The sequence below is a fragment of the Oryzias latipes genome, chromosome 18 (genome assembly GCF_002234675.1).
Source record: "Oryzias latipes chromosome 18, ASM223467v1".
NCBI classification, from domain to species: domain Eukaryota; kingdom Metazoa; phylum Chordata; class Actinopteri; order Beloniformes; family Adrianichthyidae; genus Oryzias; species Oryzias latipes.
Genome location: NC_019876.2, coordinates 18,657,593 through 18,671,660, shown reverse-complemented (window position 1 = coordinate 18,671,660; position 14,068 = coordinate 18,657,593). Strand labels below are relative to the sequence as shown.

The following is a 14,068-nucleotide window of genomic DNA, read 5'->3' as shown; positions in this document are numbered from 1 at the left end:
AAATTAAAATGTTTAATTTGTTAATGAACATATTTTTGTTTTAATTTATTGACTTTAGTTGTTGACATTTGCTAATATAATAACAAATGTACATATGAAAAGATATTTTCTGTGGTACAGGAAAATAAAAGGACACAAAAGGCTTAATTACTTAGAAATGCAGAGTCAAGTGAGGCCCCTCAAAAGAATAATAATAATAATAATAATAATAATATTAAAAACAGGATAAATAAATAAAACTATCATTTTCTGTCCACTTGTCTGAGTAATTAATGTTTTTTTCTCTCTAAATGACTGAAATAATTTCTAACAGGGCCTTGGGCAAATACCACTTAATTAACACTTTTCCTGATCTATTAGGGGAAGAAAGCCAACAAACCAACCTAAAGTGTGTTTTGATGCGTTTCTGGGCATTTCTGGGGTTTGCAGAATACAGATATAGTTGTGTTATCCATCAAAAGGATTTTCTAAACTGAGAAGAAAAGGCTGGCCAATGAACTAAAACCTTTTTTTTAATCTAAACGTATACAGAGAGAACACAGAGGGAGTTTTAAAATTAAAATAAAAGGGCTAAATTGTGATCTAAGGCTTTTACAAAAAGTTGCATTGTGTGTTTGGTAGAGGATGAACAATTGTAAGATAGTATTTGTTTTGACCTATTTTATCTATTAAAAATTATAAACTCTAAGTCTGAAATTAAAACAAGAATATGTAGATTTCTTTTATTATCTTCTCCTTTTGTTATCTACATGAGGAACAACTTGTGTTAAAATGCATTAAAACTCCATGTTTTTGCCACTTAGGCACACCAGTTTTTAGGCATGTCTAGAAAACCTACCAACCAACTTTGGTAGGTTAGTTTGAATTTCTAATCAGAAGTATTTTCATCAAAATAGCTTTTATAGAGAACTGGGCGGAATTCTTTTAGAAAATAAACAAATCACAAGTGCACAAAATATAGTTTAGAGGAAAGAAGGTACATGACTAACTTAGGTATATTGACGGTCAGCTATTAAAATTGAGGTAAAAGATCTAAGTGATGTTGTTATTATATTTGATACCTGAAGGCCCCAAAACTCGCGTTTTCAGTTTTATACAGGGAAAGTATTTTGTCAGACATCAGATTCAAACCCAAACCTCCAGATAAGACTGTGACCTAACGCCAAATAAAAAATTATCTGCAGGGAATAAGAACCATGTAGCACCAACATTTAACCAATAAAATGACTTCCACTTCAAAATTTGACCACAAAAAAATTAATACTTGACAATATACAACCAATAAACGAAGAAGGTTGGAAGGGGTAGTGAGGGTGAGCTTTTAACCCTTGTGCTATCCTAGGCACTTTAACGTTTGGAGTTGGGTCATCTAGACCCACTAGACAGTGCGCTGAACCTTTTTTCTTCAATGATTTGTGATCTTCACTGGTGTCTATGGATTACATGAAATCTTTCCACCTTTATCCACCTTTGTCATGGTAGGGAGAACACGTCAATGTAAGGGTGGGGTCATAGGATATAGCACAAGGGTCTCAAAAAATCCTTTTAAGTTAAGTGGAGGCAACAGAAAAAAAGGAGATCACTTGTTAGCCATGTTTTTCTACTGCTCTCCATACGAGAAAGTGCTTTCCTTTATCTCAGCTTGAGAAAACAAAATGCGTTATCTGAAGAAAATGAGCAAAAAAATATTGTCAGGCATGGTCATCCTCGCCATTCTTTATTTTTACCCATTAAATTGTGACAGATTTTACAAATTACATATTCGAAATGATTGCAATTATTTGCTGTTTTGCCACTGTTATAGTCAACTTAGAAGACTTTGAGTAAAGCATCGTCGATTTATTTGGACGCTATTGTGAATAAAGTTTTATTGTTCAATAAGTAGATGTATAAAAAATAAAGGTCCCTTTGATCCCACGGAATCCCACGGAATGATCCATGTCGTCCAAAAATTAATGTCAGAAGTGGGATTCGAACCCACGCCTCCAGGGGAGACTGCGACCTGAACGCAGCGCCTTAGACCGCTCGGCCATCCTGACACATGAGAGGTCGACGAGACAACAATTTATATATAGCTCTCAATCACAGCCATGTCTTTCGATGTAGGAGATTTCAGTTGTTTGATTGTCAAACCGTGTTTTTCGTTTTAAGTGTAATCGTAAGTGACTAAGGGCGGGGAGATAAAACAAAATGATCAACATTAAAGGCCGAGCTGGGTTTGTGAACTGACACACGTGAGACAAAATCAACCACCACCTCCCTTCCTGAATGTGACGTGTGGGCGAAACAGTCAAATGTTGCAGTTCCTCTCTACAGACCACAAACTCCTGCCTTCAGGAGTTAACTTCCCATTAACTTCTATGTTTAAAAATCTGGGTTGAAAATTATTTGAGGAAGTTACTTTTTTAATGAAACATTTATTTTCTATTTGTGACAAGAGTGTGTCTTTTTTTAATTTGTTTTTTATTTATTTTATTTCATTTTAATTTTCTCACTTTTTTGTTTCTTTGGGGGAGAGGGGAGTCAATGTGGCCATCCCACATCAGGTTTCCTTTTCAGTAGCCATAATCCTATGATTTATTTATAGATTATCTGGCCAGTGTAAACATGTTTATTGGATTATACATAAATGAAAACCTCTAACAGCACATGCCAACATGCTTTTGTTTGTTTTTACACTAAATATGAAAACAGAACATAAGACAGTTTTAAAAATAAACTACTGACACAATTTTAAAAAGTACAAGCTGGAAAACAGTAAGTTATCTTTCACAGTAGTGAAGGATAACTGGTGCCTCCACTTTTTCCACTGAACTTTAGGGCAAAAAAAAACATGATTGGATTTGATTTAGGGAGAAAAAGTCCTGACATTTACTGTAGGTTTTTGCAAGTTTACTTTAAATCTCAGTAAAGCTTTTTTACAAGGTTGCTTTCACACTTGAATATACCCTGTTTGGACACAATTTAAATCAGTGACAAATCTCAAAAACTGAGTTCTACTGAAGCCAAAAAATATACATATAATCTTTCAAGTTTCAAACTGTGACACAGTCAATTAGAAAAGATTCAGACTTACAGGAGCATCTTCATTGAATGTTTAATTAAAAGCACTTTTTCATGACAGATCCCTCCCTACTTGATAATTCACTGTGATTAGTTTTGCATCAAACATGCCTGATAGCCTGAAGTCTCTGTCCTAGCAACATCTCCGTCATCTGCACCCATTTGTGCGATTCCTTTAAAGAGCCTAGGTGTTAAAAAGACAAGAGGATGGATTTTCCTGCAGCTCGGTTTTGCTTCATACGGCCATGAAAGGGAGCAGATCATTTGGATTTTATCACCACTGATATAATTTTGTTTTATGCAAAGGGAGGGCTCTGTTTATGTGCATTTACAGTGTGGGAAATTAGCAAAATCCAGGCAAGAGAATGATTACTAGACAGGGAGCATACATAAACACTCACAAAAGCTCACTCACCTGTTCCTGCTCTGGCCTACTCAGCACTAATGACTGTGTGATTGGATTATCCTGGCTTTTAGCAGCACCACAGTTGCAGCAGACAGAGAAGCTAACCATCTCAGGTCAACCTGGGGTCAACAAGAGGCCAGCGAGGCCGTGACCTTTCCAAAAAACAAGCCTTTCGGCAGAACAGCAAAAAAATGGAAGGGAATAAGAGATTTTAAAGAAACAACTCAGGAGGGGAGGGAGCGTTGTGTTTTTTTTTTTAGCTCAATGGTGACAGGTTCAGTTTCTGGAAATACAGTGAGGACGATGCTTGAATTAAGGGGAAGCAGGAAAGATGGAGTGTGTTTGGGAAGCGAGATGGAATGTGTTGTGACAGAAGAGCCTTGCAGACACTGCTGGCCTCCTGTTGACTCCACTGTACGCTGGAAACAAACAAAGCTGCTGCTTCATCCACTTTAGTACGAAACTCTCCAACTTTTTATTTTTCTTGGCTCATAAATCCACATTTTTCTGTCACAAAAGCTGCTCTGGTGCCACTTTGCTTAATCTAATTGAGCATCACAGCTTTTTTTAAGTCTGCATTTAAAAACGTTTTACACATGTGTATAATTAAGTATTTATATTTGACAACCACTTTGTAATAAACCATATAGATACAACTTTAAATTCCCTTTAAAAACCCTTTAAAGATATTTAAGAGGTTCAAATGTGAATTTGATGATTCATTCGGCTTCAGAGTGATTTGTCTCTGTGTTAGTTTAGATCAGTAGATGAGGACCAAGTCTGATGGAATATGTGTGGCATTTACGCTTGTGATTGGTCTGAGTGCAGCAACACAAGCAGATCTACACGCACATGAGAGAACATAATACAAGGAGGATCTTTCCACCATTGACCAAAAGCACCACTTTTTAAGGACAGGGATGGTGTATAGCAAGTCTGTTCTCTCTTAATGTCAGACTCTTGAATCTTTTAATTGTTACATATGCAGAATATTTCATATTACATTAGTAGAATATTGTTCAAATTATAATCAAGCACTGATACTTAATTTACTTTTATGCCTGTTTTTTTCTATCATTGATAAATATGCAAACTTTTGACTGTTATAAGCTTTTATAAGCTTTTTAAAGTTTACACCATACTAACACATAATTTTCCACTAAATTCTAAAAAAAATTCTTACTTACTACGTTTGTGTTCTCAGAAATTATGAAATAATCTTGTAATGTGAAATTTTTTCATGTAAATGAAAAAACATAAAAATGATTTTTTTAGTCATAATTTTAGTTAATTAAAATGTGAAAAAACATTAAGATATAGTTTAAATGATTATATTTAAAATTACACTTATTCATGAAGACATTTAGATTTATAAGCAGTGTGTCCAAATCTTTAATATTTTAGTTCTATTGTCAAGTTTTACTTTTTTATTTCCTTAAATATGAGAGTTTTAATTTACAGGCAGCGTTTGTAACCAGTTTTGTTTTAATTTATATTTGTAATTGTAATATTATTATATTACTTTATTACATGTATTTAGCATTTCTGAAAACTTGTTTTATTTGTCTTGTCTTAAACTTATTTTTTATTTGTTTTCTGTACTTTTTCATAATTCTAGATTTAGAAATATGCCGCAAAGTAAATTCTTTTATTTGTCAACTTGTGTATCTTCACGTGTTTTTTTATACCACTAGTCTAAAAGCTGAGCACAAAAACACACTTACATTGTGTTGCGTTCCTCCTTGCTTTTACATTCTCAGCTCTGTAGATGTCGCTCTAACTCTGTGAACAGCCACTTGTTGCTCTGCTTCTCTTCTTCAACAGGTTCTTCATGTGTCTTGAGCTCAAAACTACAAAAGAAGTATGCTATGTGTTGTAGAACTTATTTGTTGAGCATCTCTCCTTCTTTACTGGTCGTCGTTGGAACAGGAAGCTGTGTGTGATTGTCTTGAAGTAGCTCCACTGAAAACACTGAGGGTGCTGTGTGTTCCAGACGTGGCATCACCGTCATTGTTTTTGACCACATTGTCCCTGAGCTACACCACTGTCTCGCAGTGATGATGTCAGGAAGAAAGCTGTCTGGTCAAACTGGCACAAAATGGCACAGACGGCCGGTCACCGTCTCTGGATCATGACAGAGTAGGAAGCTGGATGTCTGCTCACACTGGGCCCACAGTGACACTGTCTGCTGCTGAACACTGAACACAGCCAGCAGATGGATGTCTAAGGGGAACTATTTCAAAAAGGGGCAAGCGGCAGTCATTTGCATGAAAATAAATTCAATTTTAATATTCAATGACGTGGTCTCACAACTTGCTGTGTGTTAGCTCGGCTTCATTTTTGTTCATTTTGTCTTTGACACGTGTCAGAGTTAATTTGTTCCTGTCATTTGGATTATCATTTTTTAAAACAGTCTTTGGAAATTACCTCTCATTTCCAGTATAAAAGAAGAGATTGGAAACAAATAGAGGAAACATTTAGTGAATAAATTCAGATTTTTCTGCATGATTTAAACTTGTGCTCAATTCAGTTTTTTAATGTTTTTTTGTGTTTTAATGTTTAATGTTTAATTTTGAAAATTATTTTAAAATGTCAATAAAGTATTTAGCCTTTTATTCTGCAGAAAAATGTGTTTTGTTTCACAGTTAAGTAAATTATCCAGTTAAACACCCTGACTTTCAGTTTATTAAAATGTAAACTAATTTAGATGAAGCTATTGATGGAGAGAGCATGACATTAATATAGGCAGGGGAGATGGGAGACATTGGCTCACACAAATTTATCTTAGGTGTTATACTTTTGACTTGTATGCAAAAAGATTAAATGATTTGAATGCAAGCCATAATGAATAGGGAGTTCAGAGGGTAAAGAAAAAATAAAATTAAAAACACCTTTAGACTGAGTTTTTAATAACTCTGTAACCCTGAAAACCAATTGCTTTTTGAGCACAGAGGCAAAAAATTTGAGGAACCCACGCTTTTATTTTTTTTGTGACGATGTGAATTTTTAAGAGTTTTTCCACTTTTTATATATATATATATATATATTTTAACCTTCATTCTCAATTAAAAATGAGCAAAGGGGGAATGGTAAATACAAAATAACAAAAAAATTAAAACAAGCTGAAATTTATGGAACAACAGTAAAATAAAAGAGCGCTCACCTGCTCACTTTTCATTTTTGCTATTTTGCTCCAATATGTGAACATTCTATTCATTCTGCATTTTTTCTGACAAGGTTTGTTTGTGAAGCTCTCTATCTACGTCTTTTTTTAGAAAATATAAAAACTAAAAATGTACAGACGGCATACAACCTGAAATAAAAGTAAAACAATTTCTCCTTTTTTTTAACCAACATTTTAATGATGCTGCCAATGCTGTACTGTGTTCATTTTTTACAATCAAATTTTAGATTTTTTATTCGATAATTATGGTTTAATAGCTGATTAAAGTGGATTCTAACTATATAATCTATTCCTTGAAGAAGGCTCTGATTGTTACAGATTCATAACTATTTTCCAAACAGAGTGGCACATGGGCAGCGAACTTGGCCCATAACTCGGAGGTCAATGCATCAGAACCATCCTCTACTAGCTAAGATTTCCTTCTGCAAGAAAAGTACACAGAGCAAAAATCCATATGGCCTTAGACTGGTCTGTCACCTGCAACCGACTGAAAACAAGCTCTTTTATTTGCCTAGTCTGATCTCTGTTTGTTGATATCTTATTGATTGTTACTGGGGAATGCTGAAACCCAGCAGAACAAATAATTTTGCATTTCCGTTCTCTAAAAGAATCTAGCAAACATTATAGATTTCTCTCCCTGTAAACACCAGCTTCAGCCATTTAGCGTCTTTATTCATGCTAACCACACATTCATTGAGCACTTAGCCAAACTGCACAAAGTGGTAGAATGTTAACCAGGCACATTGTTTAACTCTGTCATGGAGCATTATTTCATGCAACCATTTTCATCCCAACACAATTCTGGTAAAAGTCTACGGCCCCCACTCTGTTTATGTAAAGAAAATTTTGCGGTAGTCTCAGATCTTGAGTACTGTGTTACAGGCAATGCCACTAAAGCTATTTCTTTTGTTTTATGTGTTGAATGGCATGGCAGCAAAGAGGACTGGCGATGGTCTCGTAAACCAAAAATCTTGGGCTCAATCCCTATCCATGCCTGTAATGGCACAGGAAGAGTATGCGTAAAGATTAGAGCAAGTCTTGTGTGGTTACCACAATAAGATTCTTGTATGCGCACTTCGGGTAATCCTATGTCCCGCGTCAATTCAATGTGTGTTCAAGGTGAAGTGTAATATATGTGATTTTAATAATTACCAATCTTTAATACTTCTTTAGTTATTTTACCTCTAATACAATGATTTTGATCCACCCCCCCTACTTCACAGCTTAACCAAAACAGACTTTCTTTAAGACTAAAAACTTTGTAAATTCATAAATCGCATAAAATAAAAAACACAACTTTACAACTCTCCTCAACTTAATGCCAATCACGATATACACTTTTACTTCTTAAAGAGCAGATTCTACGAACGTCCATGAACACACCTATGCCCCCCGCCCTCTTTTTCTCTCCATCTCTTCATCCTTCCATCACACTCACTCCTCCCTCTGTTCAGTTTTCCCAAACCTCTCTGTAGACAGTATGTGTTTTGTGTGTGTAGCTTCTTTAATTCTTACCTTATAATTTACTTTCTTGTCATTTCCTTTTGTTTGTTTTCAAACGGTTCAGTATCCTTTTTTTTGGCTAATTTTGTTTTCCTCTAACTTGTACGCATAAGCATTTATTATCAAATCTCCCTGACACTTTCCTCTTAAAATGTTCCCATGTCTTTGCAGCTCCTTCCTCCCTTTAAGTTCTCAAACTTTTTATCCTGTTTCTCCTCCCACCACCTCTCCCAAAACTTCCTATCCTGTCCAAATTTTATTCTATCACATGAGTTTACTTACCTTTCCTCACAATTTCCCTCCTAACCCCTCCTCTCTGTGCAGCTGGTGGGGCCCTTCCATTAGTCCCGACATGCAGAGGCACTGATTCTGTTAATGCCTTGACCCTTTGCAGTGGGCTTTGCCAGGATTTTGCTAAAAAAATCACATATCTGTGTACCCCAGAATACCCTCTGCATGCACAGCTCACCCTCCACAAGACAGAGCTGCAAATGCTCACATCCACAGTGACACAAACATACATGTATACACACTTTGACACATGCTCAAATTTACACACACACACAAACTCTGGTCTGCTTTCATCATGTGGACAAGACTTAACCCCTCCCTTGGCAGCACCAACCGCCTGCACAGCTGTCGAGGCTGTTTGTGTGAGCATGCGTCTGTGTGAGAGGTGCAGTAGGAGAAATCCTGCTTAATTGGACTGCTGCAGGCTTAAGAAAGACCCACAGCCACTTTCTATCTTACACTCTCCCACGCCTTCCGTATTGGCACTCTAATTTTTTCCCCTTTTTGTTCTTTAATCAAAAACAGACTTCAAGAAACTTTTTAGTTGTGCCCTCCATTAGGTAAAGAAAAATCCCCTTTTCAACTTATTTTTCAAATATGAAGTAAAAAAAGGTAACATTTTCAACACTTTCGGCTAAAATACTGGTTGCTTCTAAGTTTAGTTTGTGTATTCCATGTAAATGGAAATAAAACCATCTTGCTATAAATTACAGTATATATAATCAAATAAGAATGTGTTTTTTATTCAGTTGTAGGAAGTAAAATCTTACATAAATTCAAACTTTCATGCCAGCCTCTTTTATACATCAGGGGATGGAAAACTAGCATTTGGCTAATTCTGGCTTTTATAGTTTGATCATGTTTTTTTTTTAAATTGCACTGTCCTCTTTTAAATGAAGTCTTACGACAAAGGATTAAGAAATTTTAACACAGAGACTTTAACCGTTGAAGTGCAGAAGTCTGGAAACACGCATCTCTGTTTCTGTGAAAAATTAAATATCAAAATCACTGAACTAACATTTCAACTTTAATTTTAGTAACAAAATACATAATTTTAACAAGATTTAACCAAGAATTTGTTTGCAATTCATTAATAAAGGTTAGTCATGTGTAAAACCTCATCACTCAAAAAGGCAAACAAAAATATAATTTTGGGATTTTTTTTATGTTCACTTTTACCATGCAATCAACTTAAAATGAGTGAAATGGAACATGAAAAGAAAAAATACTTCAATAAACACATGCTTTAAGTATTCTTTCCTACATTATATATTTTTTGTATTTTTTTATGTTCTTTTCACTGTAAATGTGTTTTTTCAGGAAAAGCCTCTAATTATTGTTTTCATTCAACATTATTAATTATCGAAAGCAGATTTAAAAAGGTTTTAAAAAAAAGTAAGGTCATGAAATTATTAATTCGAACAGGGTGTTGCAGCTTCTCCAAAAATGTGTGAGTAAAAAAGCTTTATGTTTTATAACATGAAACAATCAGTTTACGTAATTTTCATATCTTTTTGTTTGAAGTTCATAACTACATCAGATGACCCAAAGAACAGAATTTGCCGACATGGTGAGCATTAGTAAATGCCTCATCAATTCCTCCGACAAGTTTGCTTTGAAGACTCCTCAGAACATTCTCTAACAGGATAATTGACTTTTAGCTCAGAGGGATCTGGGATGGACCAAACCAAATCAGAGACGTGTGAATTTATTCTATGTCAGACCAAACAATAACTCAAATCTGCTGCTGACTTAAGATAAAAGAATTGTCCAGACTGTTAGCAACATGTGTTAAAGACAGGGTTAATTACAGGCATTTACACACTTGGACAAAATAATTGGTAATCTTCTTTATCTTTTTGCTGCATCCTTTAGGTGTCACCATAGCAAATCATTTGCTTCCTTCACACTCCAACCCATCGCATGTCCTCCTTAACTACATCCATTAACCTCCTCTTTGGTCTTCTTCCTTGTATCTCCAACCTCAGCATCCTTTTACCACTATATTCACTGTCTCTCCTTTCAATGTGTCCAAATCATCTCAATCTGCTTCCCGTCATTTATCTCCAAAACATCTAAAGCAAGCTGTTCCAGTGATAGATTCATTCCTGATTCTGTCCATGTTCATCCCTCCCAATGAGAACCTCAGCATCTGCTTGCAACTCTGCCTTGTATCTCTTCCTCAAAGTCTCTAAACCAACAACACGGCTGCTTTAATTATTTATAGAAATTAAAGAAATATCAGTGATAGCCAAAAAAACTATAGTGAAACTGCTGCAGTTAGCACAAACGCAACAATTTTGTTGTAAAATGTATTTTAGTGGAAGAAAATCTAACAATGATCATTTGAAACTGACAAAATGGAAAATTAAAAAAGATCAATAAAAATTAAGCTATAAAACCAGACACTGCTTTTGAATTTTTGGTTAAGTCATTTAAAAAACAAATGACTGAACAAAGTTTTTGATATGCTTAAAAGTTTTAAAATTAATATGACCATAGACACTTGTTAATCTAAAGCATGCCCTCTTATTAGCATCACAGATATCTTTAACTTGTGATCAGTCAGACTGTCTATTGTGAAGGCTACAGTAATCTGTGTGAAACACATTAAAAAAAGAGGGTTGTTTTAAGAAATTTAAAAGAAAACCATAACCAAGCATGTTAAATTTAAAGGTTATAGAGGATAATATCTTGTTCTAAATGGTATTCAGAATTTTGACATCCTCTGGACTGCATTTAACCCCTCTGGACATATCTGGACATAGGAACTGATGTCGAATATGGATAGCACAACCGCCGAAAACATTGGGTGAACTCAGAGATCAATGTACACTAGTATACATCTTATTACACCTAAACTGCAGTTTTAGTCAAAGATTCAAGGGAATAAAAAAAAAAAAAAAAAAAAAGATTCAAGGGAATGAACCAACGAATACACCACTGTAAGAAACAAATGAAAACAAAAGCTAAAACCAAATTTTCTTCAAAATAAAAGCTTTTTGAAAAGCCACATCCGCTCTATGTTCACGGACACCACAAAAACGCAAAAGAAGATGGTTCCTAATGTAGAAAGTGGAGGCAACTGTATTATGACTGCTTTGGTGCATTTGACTCAATGTGTCTTAAATCTGTTCAGCTACATTCTATCTCAAGACTATCAAGGTATTCTAGATTGAAATGTGTTGGGTATTGGATATATGGATAGTGTGAAAAAGACATTGCCTCAGTCCCAGGTCTCTCCGCAGGGTAATGACACCCATGAAAGTTGAATTAAATCTAAGGTGCTGTTAAAACTGAGGCAGTTGCATCTTCCTCTCCAGAAAATGGGCATAAAACCTGCAGACAGGTGCAGGAGTCTCATGGACAGTCACTAAAAATCATTTGATTACAGTGATTGCCTCAAAAAGTTTTACAACAAAACACTAAAGGTGATATCGTTTTTGTCCGGGCCTGTTGCAGTGTTGTTCTGTTAAAGACCATCTCATGAAAATGTTGGGTATTTTTAACATGTTCTTGTTTTTGTTGTTTTTCTGAAGATGGCAGACATAGGTAAAGAAAATTATGCTCAAATCATGCTGCATATTTGTTACTTTGAAAATACACTAGGAGGGCCACAACCTCCCTGCAGTCCAAAACAACTTAGAGCTGAACTACTAATGAACTACTGGCACTCTCTAGAAACTCTGTCCTAGGCCAAACAGGTTTTTTGATTTAGGCCAAAACTGCACAATTCTAATTAAAAGACCACTGGGAACGCTTTAACAAAAACTCAAAAGATGATCAGAGGGGGTCTTTAAGCAACAATTTAATAAAAGGCACTTTTTCTCTTTGACTTTTAAAATATATTTGTTTCTTTTTTCTACTTCAATGTATTTGAGTGACCATTGTAAGTTTTTCCATCAGTGACAGAGGGCTACCAACAATTTTGATTCACACCTGTAGCTAGCTGTTCAGCGGCATAAAACAGTGAGGCAAGAGACTGAAAATGTATTTAAGATAAAAACAATACAGATATTTTACTGACTCTGTGGCTTCTCTTCATTTAGAGCGACACATTTTACATTCGCTACATATACGCTCACTGGCCAATTTCTTAGGCACATCTGTCAAAATGCTCATAAATGCAATTTTCTAATCACCCAGTCACATGGCAGATCCTCAATACATTTATTAGTGCAGAACTATCTAATTACCTGGATTTTAGCAATTTGGACACCATCCTAACTACTTTTCTTTATAAACAGCAAATATTTCACAAAGTGAAAATCTTATTAATACAAGCAATTTACACAGACTATTTATTAATCCACTGTGTTCTGAAGATTAAAATGTTGTTTTTTAAAAAAAAATACATTTAAATGCAAAAAATGTGTGTAATCCATTGTGGTCTGCATTCGCCAATTTAGTGAGCATTGATGCATACTGGTTTTTCGCAGAGACTTCTTGGAAATTTCCAGGGCACTGGATTTTGAAATTGTAGATTCGGGCAGTACTAAAAAATAGCAAACGCACTATATAGTTGACTATATAGTGAGTAGTGAAGGAATTTGGACATAGCAAGGGTCAGGATGATCTGCTACAGTTCAAACAGAGCGTCAGAATGGGGAATAAAGGTGATTTAAGTGACTTTGAATGGCATGGTTGTTGGTGCCAGACGAGTTGGTCTGAGTATTTCAGAAAGTGCTGATCTAAGGATTTTCGTGCACAACCACTTCTAAGGTTTACAGAGAATGGTCCAAAAAAGAGAAAAAATCCAGTGAGTGGCAGTTGTGTGGGCGGAATGACCTTGTTGATGCCAGAGGTCATAGGAGAATAGCCAGACAGAGATTTACATCATGGTTGTGCAGCAAATGCATGATGATATTGTGTCAATATGGACCAAACTCTCTGAGGAATGTTTCCCCAGTCTGGACCCCACAAGACCTTTTTTCTTCAATGATTTGTGATCTTCACTGGTGTCCATGGATTACATGAAATCCTATCCAAATGTATCCACCTTTGTCATGGTAGGAATAACACTTCAATGTAAGGGTGGGGTCATCTGGACCCCAAAAGATAGCACAAGGGTTAACGTAAACTTTAACATTGTGCAGAAATAATCTAATAAAATATCGATCGTAATAACTTTCTTATCAGACACTTAAAACAAATGTAAATGTATTGATGCAATTGTAGCAGCAATATTTAATGTTTTCTTTGTTATAGTACAATTAGCTTTTAATGCTGCTGGGGGGTTAAATTAAACCAAACTTAATAAAATAAAGAATAAAATAGAATAGAATTTGTTTCTTTTCCGAAGATGGTGGAGGTTTTTTTTCTATTCTATCTTGTTCAATATATTCTTCTGTTCTTCCATTATTGTTATATGATTTGAACCAAATGATTTCACACCTTTTACCTCCTATCTGCTCTAGCATTTGTCATCATTAAACTTGGGTTAAGGAAAAGTACAGTGGTTTCTATGTTGACCAGTAAATCAAACATTTTGAGGCTTAGACAGACCATGACCATTGGAAGTAGTGCTATTAAACTAGCACTACTGTTTGTAAATGGAACCTAAATTCTCCATGAGACTGACTTAAAGAAAGCTCAATCTTAGCCCCCCCTCCTCTACCCCA

The 14,068-nt window shown here is 35.2% G+C and overlaps 1 non-coding gene across 1 annotated transcript; it reads right to left on the bottom strand.

Annotated features, from left to right (window-relative positions):
- Positions 1-1,956: 1,956 nt before the first annotated feature.
- Positions 1,957-2,039, bottom strand: trnal-cag. The gene has a single exon. It is a non-coding gene; the product is annotated as a tRNA-Leu (tRNA).
- Positions 2,040-14,068: the final 12,029 nt, after the last annotated feature.